The sequence below is a fragment of the Dipodomys merriami genome, unplaced genomic scaffold (assembly GCF_024711535.1).
Source record: "Dipodomys merriami isolate MVZ:Mamm:240054 unplaced genomic scaffold, mDipMer1.0.p SCAF_20, whole genome shotgun sequence".
NCBI classification, from domain to species: Eukaryota; Metazoa; Chordata; class Mammalia; order Rodentia; family Heteromyidae; genus Dipodomys; species Dipodomys merriami.
In genome coordinates, this window is record NW_027203382.1 from 9,371,976 (window position 1) to 9,389,186 (window position 17,211).

The following is a 17,211-nucleotide window of genomic DNA, read 5'->3' on the forward strand; positions in this document are numbered from 1 at the left end:
TTGTGGCAGCATTAGATAAGTGTGGCAATTTCAATATATGATTGTGCTTCAAAAATGCCTTCTCAAAGGGTATTGAATGTGGCACTTGAGATTCTAATGCATGTACAATCTACCTGTGAGATACAGCTTCAATAAATCAAAATTGCTTTCATAGTTGTTAGTGGAAAGTATTGCCAGATAAATTGAAACATGGTTATAGCTTTCTACTGGTTTAGTTTTTCTTAAGGATTAAGTAGTAACTGTTTCTCCCCACCCCCCTTCTCTCCCTCCCTCTCTCTCTCTCTCTTCCTCTCTCTCTCTTTCCCTTTTGCTCTTTTGTTATTCTATGATCTCAGTAAAAAGTGACATATACTTGAGAGTCAGAGAATTTTGTTTGAGTTTTATTCTAACTAATTTTATTTCCCAAACTGTGTTTTTCCATTGAAATAAAAATGATGTTAGAAAGTTTAAACTCTCTTGCCCTGTCATATTTGGATTTTTGCTTAAGGAGGGAGGACACCATATTTATAAACTTCTGATTGACCTGTTTGTTTTAAAAATGTGTTTCTTTTAAAACGTGTTCAACACAGCCTACATTCTCAGTTGCTGTTGCAGACAGTCATATACAGATTGTGTGCATAGAGAAATCTGAAAAGAAAATAAATGAGAGACTTTATTTTTCAAATTCCTTAGGCAGAATATTGAAATGTTGAGGCTGAGGGAAGACAGGAATGCTGTCTTGGCTTTTTACTCATTAAAGAAATAGCATAAAATCAAAGTTGAAGCGAGATCTTATGTCATATAACTTTGGATGCTCATATTAAGGGCTTCAAATTTACTTGAGGTAATAAATAAGTAAGTTGACTTTGAGAGGTATTGCTTTGAATTTACAAGATATAAATGAATTGAGACTTTAAAAATGTACCCAATAGCAGTTGGTGTTATGAATCCTCTTAATTGACTCACTGTCATGCTTAGGAATGTTCCATTGCTATATAAAATTATGTCCACTATCAAATTGCTAGATTCTAAGTAAAACATAGCAGTTAATTTTTATTAGATATGCATTCAATAATTAACATTTCTGCAAAGGCTAAGGGTTAATGAACTGACAGAAGGAAAGTGAATTCCCTCTTCTTTGGTGGAAAAATTAAATTTTTTCCAGGACTCAAGTATATTTGAAAGCAGCATCCCATATTGGAGAAGTTAGCCCCCAAGAAAATAACTTAGTTCTTAAGAGCCTTTGGGACTGCAAGTGGAATCTTACTTGTCTCCAAAGATTATGAAATAAGCTCTCATATACAATGCTCTACTGCTTGATTATGTGCTATACTCAGCTTTTTGCCTGGGCAAGGAGGAAGCTATTCAAGTTCATCAAACATTCTGCTGGAGAATATTTCCTTCTGTTATCTGAATATAGTTCAGTGTTTATTAAAAACAATGAATAGAATAGAATACACCCACATCAAGATGAAAGCATGTCTTCCTGTTCTTGGTGTTGTTTCTGAGACTTCATCATGGATATAATGGCCATCAAACTGTTGCCATGAATGGCACCTGCAACTGATCTAACATTATCAAATCGAGTTGTTACACTATGCCCTGCCTCAAATAGGAACTGAGTTTTTTAAGACATTGCAGAGCCCACTGGTGATTGCCTGGTGAGATTACTTAGCATTTTGTTACTTCTTCTTTTTCTTGCCTCCTATGTTGGCTCCTTTCCTGCCTCCTTGTACTTGCAGAAGGATATAGATAATGGGTGGGAAAGAGAAGGGACGATGGGGAAGGAAAGTGAGCACATTCAAATAATATAGCCTGTTTTTTTTACCCTTCATGTTGGCTTGATGAAGAAGTCAGAAAGATATAATTGCTAACCTGAGTGTAATCTAAAGTCTATCTAAACATATAATAACTAACATGAGGCAGCTGTAGATTTTGATGATCAGAGAATTTTTCAGCTCTGAGATAAAAAATTCTTGGAAACTTGGTAGTGACAGATTTTTCAGACTTTATCTCACAAGATTGTTTCAAAGATGATGTAAAGATATTCTATTTGATTATTTAATAAATACATCAAATGTGATGTTATATTTTACTATTTAAAGAGTTTAGTATTTTAAATAGGTTAGTTTAATATTTAAATGGTCTAAAGTATTAAAAGAGTTTAAATAGTTTAAAATATTAAAGTATTAGACATATTGTTGAGGAGCTACTTTTGTAAACATAAAAGTATTCAGAATTCTACTCGGGATTCAGTTTATTTATTTTAGGATTAAGGGTCTTATCTTTAGGAATAAGGGTCTTTTTTCTTCTTTGTAAATTACTATTTTTAATGTCCAATTTACATGAAAATACTTTGCACTGATATGTTTCAAATATTTTAAATAACTTCATTTAAGCTCTAGTGAACCTTCATATTTCAAATAGCTTAAGGAAACTCATTCTCAACAAGATAGTTATTGAGTTGCATGAATATTATTTTCAAGCTAAAGTCAATATTTACTTTATCTCATCTAGTGACTACATCATCAGAAGCACCATGTATTTTCTTTTAATTTTTTTCTTTTAAAGAGGACTTGAATAGTCCATAATGAAGAACCACAACATAGGAAGAAATTTTATTGTACTGTTATTATGACTCCTGAAAACTAAGCCATTGCTTTTATATCCTATTGTCCCCATTGAATACTATTGGATATCAAAAGTAGAAAAGCAATTATGAAGCTCAAATGAGGCAGTTTTTGAAACTTAGTTATTATCACCAAGTAAGACATTTGCAATTGTACATTGGGGTAGGAATATAAATGTTATCTCAACTCTAATTTCACAAAGAACGGTGCAAAAAGATTAAGATTTAAGGGCCATTTTCATTCAGTAGTTATCTGAGCACAGAGTCAAACTTTAGTCTTTTCTGCTTGCCTGGTTAACTAGAAAATTAGCAGAAAACTGGTTATTTCTCATATAATACTCTTGAGGTGGCCTTTGAAAAACAACTTTTCCAGATGCTAATGAACAAGCTCATAAGAAGCTATGCTATTTTAAGGATTTTTACAGAAGACATATTACTTCATTTGCAGATTTCATGGGCTTAGAATTCTCTGCTTGGTCTAGTTCAATGAAGCATAGATTGTGGAATCGTTACCAAAATATACCATATGACTTTTGGCAACTTTTTATGCTGTTGTTACAGTAGAAAAAGTGAGAAAGTGAACCATAAACATAAACATGCTTAATGGATAGGGCAATATTTGAGCTTTTAAAATTTTAGGTGGTAATGTATATTGTTTTGAGATATATGTTGAAAATCTTACCCCAAGCTTTATCTTTTTTGTTGTTGTTGTTGATCATGGGGCCTGAACTCTGGGCCTGGGCACTGTCCCTCAGCTCTTCAGCTCAAGGCTAGTGCTCTGCCACTTGAGCCATAGCATCACTTCCAGCTTTTTCTGCTTATGTGGTGCTGAAGAATCAAACCCAGGGCCTCATGCATGCAAGGCAAGCACTCTACCACTGAGCCACCTTCCCAGCCCCCAAGCTTTATCTTTTATAAGGAAACAATCCCTGAATTTCTAATCATTTCGGTTATAATTGATCTGTATAGTTCATATTTGTAAAGTTCTACTCATTTTAAGGATAATGAGAAGATGACTTTTCAGAGTCATAGAAGTTAATACTATATATCCTATTATAGCAGTGAACACAAAAGAACTGAAAAGAAAATTTGTTGTAATTCAGAATATAGGGTATTAATAAAGGTAATTTCTTATTCCAAATAATTCAAAATGTTTTTATTATTCCCTTTAATAAGAAAATATCTGGAAAGATTATATGCTATCTTCATATCTTGTCTTAAGACATAGCTTCAATAGATAAGTAAAACCCATCATCATTTTAATAAATAGTTCTAATAATAATAATTCTAATGAACTTTACATTTTCAGTGATTCCATGAACTATAGAAATAAATATGTTATGTAACCATTAGGAGATAAAGAAAAATAGATGAGATAAATAGATATGGATCAGAAAACTTCTTAATGTTAGTACAATGAGATAGTTTGTGTTCTACAAGAATAAAAAATAAACCCTTGGAGATGGGAGTTCGAGGATAAATCAATATTTCTTTGTAATATTGTATCCCTCCTCTCATTTGCTAGGTGACAAAGCCCTTACCTCATCTTGATTTTGTTTCCCTATTTAAACAGTAGAGGAAACACTTATTGCTGGAAAAGAGCCGTATATCCTCCAGGTATAGGGCAAATATTGATTAGTCATCCTATGAACATCAAGATGTGTGAAGCACTTTGATCCCAGTAGAAGTATCCATCAATATGCCTTTGTTATGAGTGCTGAAATTTGTAATGAATACTTTTTTGATAGAAGCTAGAATAAAAAAAGCTCTGGAGATAGTTGGTCAAGTTTGTTGTTCTTGTTGTTGTTGTTGTAGGTCATGGGGCTTGAACTCTGGGCTTGGGCCCTGTCCCTGAGCTCTTCAGCTCAAGGCAAGCTCTCTATAGCTTGAGCCACAGCACCACTTCTGGTTTTCTATTGGTTAATTGGAGATAAAAGTCTCACAGACTTTCCTGCTCAGCCTCCTGAGTAGCTAAGATTATAGGTATAAGCCACAGGCACCCAGCTTAGTTGGTCAAGTTTTAATTCCATCTTATTTTAGTTGAGAGTCCTAAATTAATCATTTGGTCTCCTGACTCATTGTACTTGGTAGAATGGGATCAGTAATATTTATCATGGCAATTTACAGCATACCCAAATATAATAGATCAAGTTCCAAGTCTGTTGCTCTACCAATGTTTTTCTCCAAAATGAGAATAATAGTGATGTCTACTACTTCACTCAAGCTGCAAATTTTAATAAATTGTTATTTTTATAACAACCTGTTACTCTTGACCTTAATATTATTATTATCATTATTATTCCCTTTTTACAGATGAAGATTCTAAAGTATAATGATATCAAGTGACTTTTTCCTTGCATCACACAAACAGAAGCAGGAAGACTAGAACATATGTAATCAGGATCTGAAGTGCAGATCCTTAACTTCATTCTATTTATGCTACCTCCACTTGAATCCCTTCATTTTAGGAACTTGAAATGACTGTTCTGAAGTGCTATAAAGGAGAAGAGAAAAATTAATGTAACTACATTTAATCATTTTGATCACTGCAGCATTCTTATTCTTTGCAAAAGCCCAGGCCTTTATGAACCACAAACTTACTGAAGTTGTTTGGGAATTCATAGAAGATGGGACTGGTATTAGTGAAAATATGTCTGGAATGACCAAACCTAACTAAGAGTTTTACTAGGGGATTATAGTCTGATGATGTAATAAGGTATCTCAATTACTTGAGGGGGCAGAAAATTGAGCAGAAGTTTTCTATAAACAGTATACCACCATCTGACATTGTTTCAAGAGAGAAGAATTTTGATGAAAATAATTATTTGAGTGAAAAAGCATGCTGAATGAATGGTAAAATGGAAAAAAAAATCTGTATCTGTTATTCAACCTGGTTCATTGGTGGTGTAGGCAATACTGGGATTTGAACTCAGGGTCTTAGGCTTGTTTGGTGTTTTTGCTTGGCTGGCACTTTACCACTTGCGCCAAACTAAAAAGCTCCATTTTTGTGCCTGTTATATTGGAGATAGAATCTAGTGGATTTTTCTACTCAGCTAACCCAAAACCAGGAACTTCCAGGTTTCAGTTTGCTGGAATACAGGATTTCAACTATTAGCCATTTCTACTATGTCCATTTTGATCTGTATTTTCCAGAGATTCCACAAGTTAGGATTGAAAATCTTGGATAGTTTTGAAACATTAAGGACTTCTCATGTCTTGCAAACAAGAAATTGTGTCACATTACTGTACAATCTTAATGTTAGCACAATGCCTACTGCCTAAAAGATCCTCAGTAAAACTTTCTGGCACATTGGTTAACTGAGTATCTTGATGATGGGATCAATGCATGGATAGATGGATGGATGGTTGGGTGGATGGTTGGTCCAAGACATGACACATGCACTTGGCATAGGGTTGGGATCAGAACATTACTGAACATGTGATACAGGAGAATGATGTATAATGTGTAACAGATTTTACTGAAATTAATTTTATACTTCATCCTTTGATAGTTTTCAATATGGAGTGGACATAGCTATAAGTCATTTCTTATCTCATGCCTTTCCTACTATTTCATATTTTCTTCACTTCATATACACATACATAATGTATATATACTTTGTATATGTATGCAGAAAGGCAGAGGAATTGATTGGGTAATCAAATTTATGGTCAAAATTAAATTTGAATATCTAAATAGAAATTATCAAAATTTTATTATTTTAGAATTTGCTGTGAAAATAAGCAAAATACAAAGGAAACAGTCAAGGCAGACTATCATAAAATTGAAAAGTTTTCAAAAATACCTTCAGTATTGGAAAAAATATATTACTTTCATTCTGACAATGGAAGTTTTTTTGTTATTTTTTTTTTGTAAAAGTCTTTAGAGAAGTCAGACTCAAATGTCTGGGAATCAGAATATATTTGGCATAAGTCAATTGTGAACTGTTTTCCAAAATGAAGATGATGACTAATGGCCTGAGTTAGATTCTGTATGTCTCAGAAAAACTATTAGCAATGTTATTGTTTTAAGTTTTCCAAGAGATGGGGAAATTCCTGATTAAGCACAACTAAACAGGGTCAAATATATCCAAGTTTTAGACAATGGAAAAAACTCTATTGGGGAAATTGCACATTTGGCCTTGAACCAAACAGCCATTATAAACTGAAAGGAAAAAGAAAGGAAAATCACACCAATAAACATAGAATCACTGCAGGATTTTCTTTCCTCTGGTTGTAAATACATGGTCACTATTCAAAAATGTTTTACCTGCTATACGTAAATACCTTGTGTTATTGGATCTATATTTGATTTCTCATGGCTTACTGTCTCTGGGACTTATTTCATTATGTTAGAAATAGTATTTCCAAGTTAAAACCAGGGAAAAACATTTTCCCAAAAGGAAACCTAGATTCTACGTAACTGTGGTCCGAGATTCTTTTCAACAACACTTAATGAAGGACTCATCCTCTTCTGCCTACATTTTCCAATTATTTTATGTCAGAACCTTTTACTTTCTCTCTTTCAACATAATGGATGCTGTGGATTTTGAAATCAATATACTTATTTTGGTATTGATTCTTCTAGAAAAAATTTGGTAAGCATGGAATTTGAGAAATGTTTGTGTTTTGTAACAAGGAATGAATGAATGAATGTCTTGTGGCAAACATGTACTTTATTTTTTTTCTTTTTTTATTATTTTTTTATTGTGAAAATACTGTACAGAGGGGTTACAATTACATGGGCAAGATAATGAGTACATTTCTTATCAAGCATTGTAGCTTCCTCCTTTGTTTCCCCTTCCCATCCCTTCCCATCCTTCCCCTGCCCCCCCCACCCAATCCTCCCCGCTCCCCCTCACCCCCCACCAAAGTTGTAAAGTTCGTTTTCGACATAATGACTTATACATCTCATTGTTACAATGGGTCCACCTATATCTCTATTTAAACGATTTGTTTTTCCCCTTCCCCTCCACAAATTATAACAACATCAAATACAGTGAAAGCAGGGGTTATACTGTGGGGGAGGGAAAATGTATACTTTAAATATATAAATAGTTACATTGAATTAACAGACATAAGAAGACTTTCTTGTCATAATACCTATTTAAAGTTATTAATAAGTTCCACAGTACATGAATGCTCAAGTTTTGAAGCTATATTACAGTCTCAAAGAGATCTAGATTACCACAAAGAAGCCTAGCTACTCTTGAGAGAGAATATTGTTTCAAGTTCCAAGGGAAGGAAATGGAAATAATTGTCCCATAAGAAATGCCCAGGGGATGGGAAGGTGGCTCAGTGGTGGCATGCTTGCTTTGTATGCATGAGGCCCTGGGTTTGATCCCTCAATACCACATAAGTGGAAAAAGCTGGATGTAGTGCTGTGACTCAAGTGGTAGAGTACTAGCCTTGAGCTGAAAAGCTCGGGAACCGCACTCAGGCCCAGAGTTGAGGCCCCACAACTGACAAAAAAAATCATGATCAAACACAAGTAAATAGGGTAAAAATATATCCACATTTTAGACAATGGAAATAAGTCTGTTAGGAAAATGGACTTGTTCCTATATTATATATGGTGGCTGGTGCTTTGCAATAGAGAGTTGCAATTGAAAGTAGAATTCTCACCTAGATCATGTGTGTGTGTGCATACATATATGTTTATATGTGTGTATACATATATGCTTATATGATTATATGCATGTATATGTTAAGAAGCAAGTTGACTAAAAACTAAGCACCAGTTTTATTTTAAAAGTTTAATCCATTAAGTCAATGTGGTTCAAAGTATTGAACCCACTGTAAAAATCCCATAGTCTTTTCTTTGACCCAAATAATATATAACCCCTTCACAAAATTTTAGAGTAAAATGGTGTTTTAGAGATTAGTTAGGTCCACTTTCTCATTATGCAAATGAAAATTTTTCTGCCACTAGCAAATTAAATAACTGGTCCAAGGTTGTAGAACCAGCTTCTGATAGAGCATAGCTGAGTATTTTTGTTTTGCCTTTATTGAGCGAGGGGAAAACTTATTTAATTATAGATCCTACATTGATTAATTTTTTCATATTTGAAAGTTTCCTTTTTAATTTTTTCATTTGGCACTGTAGAATCAAAAAGGATGGGCTCTACTGGGTGCTGGTGTCTCATGCCTGTAATCCTAGCTACTCAGGAGGCAGAGATCTGAGGATAGTGATTCAAAGCTAGCTCAGGCAGGAAAGTCCGTGAGACACTTATTTCCAAATAAACCACTCAGAAAACCGGAAATGATGCTGTGGCTTAAGTGGAAGAGCACTAGCCTTGAGCTGAAGAACTGAGGGACAGTGCCCAGGTCCAGAGTTCAAGCCCCATGACCAACCAAAAAAAGAAAAAGATGGGCTCAGGAGGCTGAGATCTGAGGATCATGGCTCAAAGCCAGCCTGGGTAGGAAAGTCCATGAAACTCATCTCCAGTAAACTACTCAGAAAAAGCCAAAAGTGTCACTGTGCTGTAAGTGGTAGAGCTCTAGCCTTGAGCACAGAAAGGCCCAAGGACAGAGCCCAGGCCCTAAATTCAAATCCCAGGACCAGCAAAAAAATAAAATAAATAAGAAAAGATGGGCTCACATTTAACTACTTATGTATATCTAAGACTGCTTGTACTTTTCTACCACTTCCGGCTTTTCATATCTTAAAAAATGAATGCATATTCAAACTGGTAGAAAGCTTCATTAAGGCAGTTAGTCTATGAGGAAACAAGATGATGTACCTAGTCTAATCATTTAACCAAATGAGTAACAACCATAATTAATTGATGCCCTATGGTAATTAATAAACCCCACTTTTGATGTGAAGGTAGTATGACCATACCAGTTGCCACACTGTTGTCCCTCTTGGTGGCTTTTTCAGTTGTTGAGGGCTACCTCCAGGCAGCAGAACTTCAAAACATTGGAAGGACAGTGACAAGGAGTTTGATCTTCTCCTCATAAGACAGTGATCCTTCAGCTGTATGGTGTAGCACATTAACCCAGAACCTTGTTTAAACTTCATGTCCTCATATTTGTGCCTGAAAGATTCTGATTCATTAGGTGATAGATAGAGTTTAAGAGTGCAAATTTTCAGAAAAGCAGCCCACTGATTCCAATGGACATTGTAAATTGAGATCAGTTTGCTTTCCCAGAGAAACATCTAGCATGCCCACAGTGTATATTACTGTCATCTTCATCCTCATTTGGGGGAAACTTTTTGAGTATGAAAAGTGGCCATTTGAAAAGACAAAATGCTTGAAACAAGGACACGGGAGGATGGAACAATGATACCCACAAGACAGTATATTAGAAATGAACTTTACAACTCTGGGAGGGGGGTGGGGAGATGTGTGGGAGAGGGAGGAGGGAAGGGATAGTGGGAGAACAACTAAGGAGGGAGTAACAATTCTGCACAAGAAATGTACTCATTAACTTATTCATGTAACTGATCCCTTCTGTACAGCATCGTTACAATAAAATAAAATTTTTAAAAAAGACACAAGTGAACACACTAAAGCTGCCAGCACAACTATATTTATTGCAGCAGTATTTACCATTCCTAAGCTATGGAACCAACCCAGATGCCCCTCAGTAAATGAATGGATCAAGAAAATGTGGTATATGTACACAATGGAATTCTATGCCTCCATCAGAAAGAATGACATTGCCCCATTTGTTAGGAAATGGAAAGACTTGGAAAAAATTCTATTAAGTGAAGTAAGCCAGGCCCAAAAAAACATAGGTCCCATGGTTTCCTTATTTGTAATAACTAGTATATGTCTGAGTCAAGCAGAAAAGGTCAGGTAAGTTGATGTTAGGGGAATGAACCCCAAGATAAGTATTCAAATGTTTTTTTTTCTTTCATGCGATTGTTTCTAACATATTTATAAGATGATTTCTTTGTTGCTTTGTATGTCCCTCCTCCACGGTATAACCCCTGTTTTCACTGTATTTGATGTCGGTATAATTTGTGGAGGGGAAGGGAAAAAACAAATCGTTTAACTAGGGATACAGGTGGACCCATTGCAACAATGAGATGTACAACTTTACAATTTGGGGGGGGGGATCTGGTTGGGGGGTTGGGGAGATATGGGAAGGGATGGAAAGGGGAAACAAAGGAAGAGGCAACAATGCTTGATAAGAAATTTACTCATTACCTTGCCCATGTAATTGTAACCCCTCTGTATGGCATTTTCACAAATTTTCTTCAGTGTTTATGTTTCACATAAAATATAAAAAAAAAAACACTAGTGAGTGAAAGCCCGTAGAACTCAGAGGACTGAATTCTACATCATAGGATGGTTGCTATGATCAGCTATTTTCCTACTCATTATTCAGGTTGAGGAGGGGTATGCGGTGAAGGGGTTAGTGGGTAAATAGCTACCACATGCAGCAATGGCTGAGTCCTTGCAGCCCTGAGCCAAAGGCTTCCAACCAGATATCAACGTCAAAGGGAAGCATGAATGTAGACGAAGAGAAAACTAATGAGCTAGGATTTTTCTGCGGGCTGTATCTTTGGCAAGTGCTCCCATATGAAAATGGTTCCTCTTCTTCCCAAGGCTAAACATTATAATAAACTCTACAAAGGAGGAGGTGAAGCTGTACAAAATAGACAGGGTAGTGAGAGAAAGCCCTAGGAGTTGAAAGGTGGTCACAGAGCAGTGTGATGAACTTGAACAAAATACAAACAACCATTTGCAAGAGATGTGGACAGGCTTGCAATAGAACCTTTCTGGACACATAATGAAAATGGCCAATAAGAAAGTTTCCAGTTTCATAGCAAATGACCTGGATTCAAGTCTAGATCTACCTGGGAACTTAACAGGTAGACCTTACTTAGCATGGGTGAGGACGAATTACCAGCACTGCCAATACAGACCTATCACATATTATGTGACTTTAATACCATCATTTGACATTTCTGGGCTTAGGTAGTTTTGATAAACTACCTGCTTTGGAATTATCAAAAGTAGGTCTGGCTGCAGAGGATAATGTAGGCCAATAATGTGCTGCCAATACCAATACACAGTCCCTTTACACATTACATACATTAGTCTAATGTATATTGTGCCATCAATTCATATGAGACAGTCTAGGGCAAAAAAAGGAAGAGCTTGTACTACATGGGGTAAGTTTGACTGTAGGAGTGATTTATCAGTATCTTAGACTCAAGCTCTTATTTATATTTTCTCTGCTTCTGTAATTTGTTTTCTTCAGTGTTTATCCAAGTAAGGTTAGGATTGTACAACTGACAGAAGGCATATTAATCCTGATTTTGCTGAAACACAGGTGTAGTTTGTTGAACTCTGTTCTGGATATGGGGGGTGGGGTCTGGAAACAAAGCCAAATATATTTAGTATCATGTGCTAACTAGTCCACCAGCCCCCACACACATGCAAATATGCATGCATGTGCACACACATATGATACACCACCACAAGAAAACTATAATGAATAGAGTCTCTGAGTCATTTGATAGTTAAAAAACCTGTATAACAGTTAAATTTTGTTTACTCTAAAGGAATACTGATTTTTCTCCTTGATCTAATGAAATTTCTGTTGCAGTATTCCAATATGGGAGTACTGACAAACAACATAAACAGGATGACTTCCACATCTACATATTTACACCTCATCTGGTTTCTTGGAAGGCCAGGCAAAAAAACATAAAATGTATAGCTCCCCTCCTTTCTGTGGTTGCCAGATTTTCATTAAAAAATCTAGTCAGTGTTAAATTTTCTCTAAGATAATCTCATTTGTGAGATTATGGACATCATTCTGGATTTTAGAAATATTAGTCTGTGCAGAGTCACACTTTCAAGAAGTGAAATTTATCTGATCTGTTGAGTACATTTTCTCTCCGTACATTCCAGGTAGTATTACAGTAGAAGGGACAAAATGGGTATAATATATGCTAACAAAGAAATCTAATCACATTAATAACCAAATTATAAGCTACCCTGAACATCAGTACAAGCTAATATATAACATCATTAGGAAGTTAATTTATAGGTCACAGAAGTCCTCTCTGAAATTGTCATTGTTAAGTAGAAACCAGAAATGTGCAGAGAATATTTTTGTCTTCATTTTTTAAGTTTTGTGAGGATTTCAGGAAATGTATGTGATATATCCAGTACTGTATCTGAAATACACAAAAAATATCCAGGAAATTCGGATCCAGCCTCTCTTTTAAATAATGAATGCCAAGGAGCCTAGCTCAGAGTCCAGCTCTGTGCTAACTCAGGCTACGGATATGGTATACTATAAATGCACTTCAGGTTAGCTAAGGACCCAGCTGTCCCACAGTTAACATTCACTGAATGTGCTCTGTGTATGAATTTCTGTTCCGCTCTGCTTTGCTCAAACTTTCTCTACAGAGATAAGCATCCTTTCCCTCAATACCCCCATGTTCTGGTCCACTTGGTTTGGCAAATTCCTGTGAATATTAAATACATCTCCTAGCAACCCAATCCCATGGAACTTGTCTTAACCCAAAATGCTGAGGAATTATCATTCTCTTCTTCCTCCTCTCCCAACCATCTTCACCTACTGGTCAAGCCCATCACATGTGGTCCTTAGGTGGACCACAATTAGCTTTTAGGAAGTAACTGCTTCTAACACTCTGTAATTTCTACTTTTGCATTCCCTCCCAGGAGGTATATCTCATACTGGATGGATTCACCAAGCTGCAGCCCAGGTCTGTCTGCCTGATGTTCTCTCCCACCAGTGTGTCTGCCCTTGGTGACATAGCATCACACACAGCCACAGCCTGGTAGATAATTGATGAACTCTAAAACTGTAGCTTCCTGGATCTGGCAGTACAGGGCACCTTACCAAGTCTGAAAGGGATAGTGGCAGTGTTTGGATTAGTATCAGATCATGCTGGACTTTAGCAGATGGAAAGAGGCCATCATGCAGAATGAGCTTAAAATGGATGTGGCTTGGAATTGTCAGAAAATTGAGCATAATTGCAAAAATAATACACCAGTTACTGTGTATATCAGGAGATTTTGAGCTCCTTTATGGTATCTCCAAATCTGAATTGCAGCTTAGAAGTCACCTAGTAAAGGAATAAATGACCAGAGGCTAGAGCAAGTGTTGACATGGAGAGTCCCCCATAGGTCAGTATGGCAAGACTGCTCTAGCACCTGATTTCCTGCTTCACTCCTCCAGGGATGAGAGGCAAGCAGGGTTCAGGCAGCACAGCCACAGAAGGGACCAGTGGCTGCAGCCACATGGGCCTTTCACGAACCTTATGTCAGGCAAGTAGGTAAGAAGCAATGTGTCACCAGATAGCATTTTGATATGAGTGATAGAAAGAACACCTTTTGCCATGTAGAGAAGGCTCTCTTTTCTGTAGTTTTGAGGCTTGTGTTTCCCAGGCTGTGGAGAGCTCTTCAGAGAAAGCATTGGTTCTTTGTTTTTCTGTCTGAAACATCCCTGACAGGGAGGAGGCAAAAGGCAAGGAAGTCAAATAAAAACATCCTTGGAGAAAAGATACCTTTGTTGTTTTGAATTCTCTCTATTTTCAGATGCATGCATAGGTAAGATACTAGATTCTGCCCCTGCAGGCATGTCACAAAAATGTAGCATATTTCTGCATTTCTATAAGTGTTAACTCTATTTAAAATATTGCTATGCTTTCAAGGAATGGGTTGATGAAGAAAGATGCGTATAAGCAGTTTCTGTATTGAGTTTAACCTGATCAGTGTGGTTTCTGTCACAGAAAATACCTTCCCACTCTCCACTGCCAAGCCAGTGAAAATCACAGTCAGCAAAGTTGGGTGTGCACAAAAATGCTTACACTTTTTAGACTTTTAAAGTTATGGTAAGTTTCTCTTATCACTGATTTCATTCGCTGACCTATGAATAATTTGCCAGTGGTCCTTTATTGTTCTATTATGTACAGTCACCTTTTCCTTTTTTAGTAGTCAGAGAAAGTGATGAGAAGTAGGGCACATTTGATAGAAAATAGGTGACAGTACAAAAGGCAAGCACATTTTTTTGGCTGTCAAAATTAGCAATGAAAATTAAGATTTGGAACATCTGTTTTAATTATGTATGTAGCACAGGCTGCTCTGTTGTTTCGCAGTCTCTGTCTGAGAAAAGAGAAAGAAAAAGATACCTGATAGTTTCTCCCAATCTTCCCCTGAAGCTAAGTCTAATTTCCCTCTGTGTAAGAAAAGCTGTAACTGATACTAAATGATGTCCTATATGTAAGTAACCTGTTTACAATTCCTTTTCTAAGCCACACATCGTGAAACTGAAGAAGACAGACTAAATGCAGCTGACATAAATGTCAAAATAGAAATGACTGCAAAGTCTGTTAGCTTGGTGTTTAATTAGGTATAGCAGCTTGACTCTTCAATCCAGTCATGGAACCCAGAGCATGGTGTGCATCACTAATGCATCTGACTCTGAAAAATCTGCGGGAAACAGCAAAGCAAGCAAGGTAGAAAATAAATTTTGGCCAGTCAGGCAGCCAGAGACAATATATTTACCAAGTCTCTAAATGTTAGACACTATAGAAAAATTAACCCACAAAGTTGCAAGCTTCTTTACATCTGCTGTCAGCACTGAAGATGTTGATATATTAGACTAGGCTCTTCTGTTCTTTTGTTTAAAAGAGAAGAAAAGAAAAAAGCAGAAGCAGCCGCAGCTATGCTTGCAAAAACTGCGTTGCCTAAGAACAGTTCTAAAAGCGGTTTATTATGTTTAATATGATCAGTGTGGCTTCTGCCAGACAACCCCACAGCAGTAGTCAGCACTTAGCAGTGCATAAAAATGCTTACATTCTGTTTTTACATTCTGTTTGTTTTCATTTCTCAAACTGTGCTCAAATCCCTATTTTCATTGCCCTTTAGAATTAAATTTGTATTTCCTTTTCTGTTACATTCTCTCTTCTTTATTTCTCACATACACACAAATATCAAATCCATTTTCTATACTATTTCTTAGAAGTTTATGTAAGATATTATCTCTATTTTTTGAGAAAATGCAGTCGAATATGCCTCAGTTTTATTCTTTATATTCTATATTTCTCTGTATTTAATATTAATAGGAGCCAGGTATTCCTGTAATCCTAGCTGCTCAGGAGATTTAGATCTGAGGATCATGGTTCAAAGCCAGTCTGGGCAGGAAAGTCTGGAAGACTCTTTATCTCCAATTAACCAGAAAAGCAGAAGTGATGCTGTGGCTCAAAGTGGTACAGCATTACTCTAGAACAAAAATTGCTCAGGGAAATTGCACACACCCTGAGTTGAAGCCCCAGGACTGGCACACACATACACACACACAAAGTTAATAGGATAAATATCATTTCACTGGAGTAAAGTAATTGCCTGCTTTTTCCCTATCAAATCTGAAAAACTTTCTGGGCACAGCAGCACACAGTTATAATACCAGAAACTCAGGCTGATACAGGAAGATTGTTTAAACACAGGAGTTGGGGGCCAGCCTAGGCAACATAGCAAGACCCCATTTTTTAAAGAAAGAAAAACCTATTGTAAAATAACTTTATAGTTCTAATTTATTTTTAAAATTATAAAGAAATAATTGAAGTTTCTTTTAACAAAATATATACTTACATATTTGAGGTATATAAATATAATTTATAAGCCAGTAGTAAATGTTATTTTATTTCTGTATAATATTTTTAGCAAGTTATTGTATATGTACATCTCCTTTTAGATATCCTATAGAGTTAATCTATGACTACAGTCAATTTTTCTTTCTAAATGTTACATTTCCTTTCCTTCTTGGCTGTGGTCATGATCTGTAGAACAAGGAAGGGAAGGGGTAACAATGATCGACAAGTAATATACCCATTGCCTAACTTATGTAACTGTAACCCCTCTGTTCAACAGCTTAACAATAAAAATTTTTTGAGTGTTGAATTGACGTGATAGAAAGAGGTATCCTGTCTTTTTCTCTATTCCAATGAGAAAGCTTTTAATGTTTTTCCCATTAAAATTTGATTTTGTTTAGTACATTGAGTTCTCTTTATACTATGACTCAGGTTATTTTTTTTCTCTACTGATTAAAGAATTAAAAAACAGGAAGTATTTAGTATTCAGCAGGTTAATTTGAAAGCTAAAAAATAGCAACATGGCCGGGCGCTGGTGGCTCACGCCTGTAATCCTAGCTACTCAGGAGGCTGAGATCTGAGGATCGCGGTTCAAAGCAAGCCCGGGCAGGAGAGACCATGATACTCCTATCTCCAATAAACCACCAGAAAACCGGAAGTGGCGCTGTAGCTCAAGTGGTAGAGCGCTCGCCTTGAGCTGAAGAGCTGAAGGACAGCGCCCAGGCCCAGAGTTCAAGCCCCAGGACCGACCAAAAAAAAAAAAAAAAATAGCAACATGAAATCCCATTTCATGAAGGAGAATCCAGGGGTCTACAGACTCATTCTCAGGGGCAGCTATATATTAGGGTCTTCTATCCTCTTGCTAAGGGTATATGCTCAGTCTGATTGGTTAAAGGGTGGACATACTCTGCTTGGAGTTTCATGATTGGTCCTCACACCCAATTTTGGAGTACAAGCATAGAAGCTGCCATATAATTGGATCACCCGTCTCTGTGCATCACTGGGAATACTAAAT

General features: G+C 36.4%; 1 protein-coding gene across 10 annotated transcripts in view; it reads left to right on the forward strand.

The window, feature by feature from the left end:
* The window catches only part of Mctp1 (multiple C2 and transmembrane domain containing 1), a 530,774-nt gene that overhangs the window by 157,122 nt on the left and 356,441 nt on the right, over positions 1-17,211 (forward strand). The gene's annotated exons all lie outside the window — the stretch shown is intronic.